The sequence below is a fragment of the Austrofundulus limnaeus genome, unplaced genomic scaffold (assembly GCF_001266775.1).
Source record: "Austrofundulus limnaeus strain Quisiro unplaced genomic scaffold, Austrofundulus_limnaeus-1.0 Scaffold119, whole genome shotgun sequence".
Lineage (NCBI taxonomy): Eukaryota > Metazoa > Chordata > Actinopteri > Cyprinodontiformes > Rivulidae > Austrofundulus > Austrofundulus limnaeus.
Genome location: NW_013952521.1, coordinates 970,318 through 973,603, shown reverse-complemented (window position 1 = coordinate 973,603; position 3,286 = coordinate 970,318). Strand labels below are relative to the sequence as shown.

At 41.0% G+C, this 3,286-nt stretch overlaps 1 protein-coding gene across 3 annotated transcripts in view; it reads left to right on the top strand.

Annotated features, from left to right (window-relative positions):
- LOC106521999 (corticotropin-releasing factor receptor 1) overlaps positions 1-3,286 on the top strand; it is a 100,835-nt gene that overhangs the window by 71,372 nt on the left and 26,177 nt on the right. The gene's annotated exons all lie outside the window — the stretch shown is intronic.

Below are 3,286 nucleotides of genomic sequence, written 5' to 3'. Positions count from 1 at the left end.
CACACACACACACACACACACACACACACACACACACACACACATAATCCGGAGCTTCAAAGCGTCTCGTTCTTATTCAAGAACCTTTTGGTCATGGACTGAAACCGTCACTATCTCAGTCCAGCAGATGTAAAATAAATAAATAAATAAAATAAACCGTGACCCTGATCGGAACAACGGACCGGTCCAAAACGGACCTCGAGTTCTCTCGCCGGGCCCAAGCGGCGCCAGGAGTGCACCTTCCTCCGACCAGCCGAAATCAGCCGAACGTTAATGAGAGAAAGGTCTTAGCACCTTCAGCTGTTATCGACTGCAGAGACACCACCGGGGGGAGGGGGAGGTGTGTGTGTGTGTGGAGGTGTGTGTATGTGTGTGGAGGTGTGTGTGTGTGTGTGGAGGTGTGTGTGGTGGTGGGGGGGGGGGTGAAAGGGCAGAACCGGGATAAACAGAACTTCAGGGTTTCTCCTGGAGGTGAGGTGGTGGACGACAGCCGGCCTTTATTACTCACCTTTACACTTTGTAATGACATCAAGATGAAGGGATGAAGGAGTGATGGAGGAGGAGTGATGGAGGAGGAGTGATGGAGGAGGAGGAGTGTTGGCTGCAGTGTTTCTGTGTTTAAACAATGTTTCTTGATGTTTTTTCTGCAGAAACACTCAGAGCTCTGGGATTACAGAAACAAATCTTCAGATCTAATCTGAGAAACAGCAGAAATAATCTGCATTTACTGTATATCAGGTCACTGTCGTCCCCTGAAGAATCAGACATTACAGTTCAGAGCTGAAACTCTAATAAATGTCTCTAACTTTAAGGTTCAGTGATGTGATGTGAGGAGGTCCAGGCTCATTTTGGTTCTTTGAGTTTTTTTCTTGGAAACGTTTCTTTTTCCATAGAAGGACGGTTGAAAAACGTAAAACCTTAATAATTTCTAAAAACAAGTTTCTCTTTGATTCACACACTGAACCAACTGAGGAGGACTACCTCCAGTCTGCACCTTCACCTCAGACCAACACCTGGACCTGTGGTTCTCAAAGATTGCCTTCGGCTCAAAAAGACCCAGGGTCTGGACCTGACCTGGGTCATTTTGATCCGTCAACAGGAGCTCTACCAACTCTGGCAAAAAGAAGAGTTTTAGAATATCAGCTGAATTCTTCAAGAACCAGGAATATAAACCCAAATTCAACCATGGACCGTCGAAGAGCTAATTGGTCAGTCTGTTCATGTGGGAGTTTCTGATTGGTTGATGTATTTATTTAGACGTTTCTGATTGGTCAGTTTGTTTAAATAGATGGTTCTGATTGGTGGATCTGTTTAAATAGATGGCTCTGATTGGCGTATCTGTTTAAATAGATGGTTCTGGTTGGTCAGTTTGTTTAAATAGATGGTTCTGATTGGTCGGTTTGTTTAAATAGATGGTTCTGATTGGTGGATCTGTTTAAATAGATGGTTCTGATTGTTCGGTTTGTTTAAATAGATGGTTCTGATTGGTGGATCTGTTTAAATAGATGGTTCTGATTGGCGTATCTGTTTAAATAGATGGTTCTGATTGGTCAGTTTGTTTAAACAGATGGTTCTGATTGGTCGGTTTGTTTAAATACTGTAGATGGTTCTGATAGGTGGATCTGTTTAAATAGATGGCTCTGATTGGCGGATCTGTTTAAATAGATGGTTCTGATTGGTCAGTTTGTTTAAATAGATGGTTCTGATTGGTCGGTTTGTTTAAGTAGATGTTTCTGTTTGGTCGTTTTGTTTAAATAGGTGGTCCTGATGGGTCGATCTGTTTATTTAGACATTTCTGATTGGTCGATCTGTTTAAATCGATGGTGACTCCAGAGAGAACATGACGATTTAAAATCAAGTGGAGTCAAATCAATTCCTGGCAAAAAGCTTTTCTCCATCAGTCAGCATCAGCTGATATCAGCCGATGAGTTTCTACTAACAGCTGAACATTTCATTTTAAACAGAACCTGCAGCTGATTCCTTTAATATCAGAAGAGATCTGAGAGTTTCAGAGATTAAACGCCGGCAGCTGAAGCTCCGGATCTGCAGGACCTCCTTGGTGTTTCCACTTATTGTGTTTGAATTATTAAAAAKAACTTTTTTATCACCTGCTGCCTGATTCAGCTGCTGATGTAGACATCCTGAAACTCTGTTTTCTTTCAGCTCTTTTAGCTCTCTTTGAGCCACACTTCAACTTGGATTGGGTGGTTAGATGTATTTAACTCTAACAAAGATCTCAAACGATTATCTGTTCAACGATGTCGTCGTTAATTTATGATGAATTCCTTCATTAAAGATTGAGCTCTAATTAAAACCACAGAAATGCTCCTCATCCTCAGCCAAATGTTCAGCTTCATTTCAGGATTTATCTGCTGAARTTGAAGCTGCTGGGATGCTGCGGTTAAAGTAAATTAAAACAGACTAATATGATTTGTAATTCTCATAAACTCATATTTTATCCAGAAAGGATCATAGTAAATATTTCAAATGTTTAAACTAGAAAATTGTACTATTTTGGGAACATTTCAGGACAGTTTTTACCAGGAACCACTTTAAACAGTAACTTGAAAAATTTACAGAAATAAAAAGGTAAAAAATTAAAATCCAGGTCAGCGTTTTCATCAAAGTCTCACCCAGATTCAGAAACTGATCTGTCAACWTCTAAATGTTTTATAGTTTTCTTTACGGAAGTGGGGGTTGTCACATGTAAACATCCTCCTCCCTGAGACCTGGAGCCGGTCTGACGTTAATGGATTTCCACTCTGCAGCTCCTCAGCGGGACTCAAAGTGATGAATGATCTCACWGTTAAATGCTTACGATGCAGAACCACGACTCTTCCTGGACAGTCGGATCACCAGGAACCCGTCCTCCAGCGGTAAACCCCCCACCAGGATCAGGATCAATACTGTCTCTGAGTTAACGAGGGGGCGTGGGCCGGTTATTAATGAGGGGCAGCAGCCATGATTTTAATTATCTAATTCCTGTGACGTGTCGTTAGTTTCACCCAGCAGTTACACCCTAGTGAACAAAAAGATCCAACATTTAAATGTCTGCAGCAGATATGACAAGAAATATAGTTTATAACAAGAAAATATGTTGTTTCACAAAAACAGACAGTAAATTATATTATATATATTTCAACTGAAACAGAAAGAAGTCAAGTAATTATTTTAAAATAAGAGGTTCTGTGTTCTCTAATTATTGGTTTGGATGGATGTGTGGATGGATGGATGGATGGATGGATGGATGGATGGATGGATGGATGGATGGATGGATGGATGGATG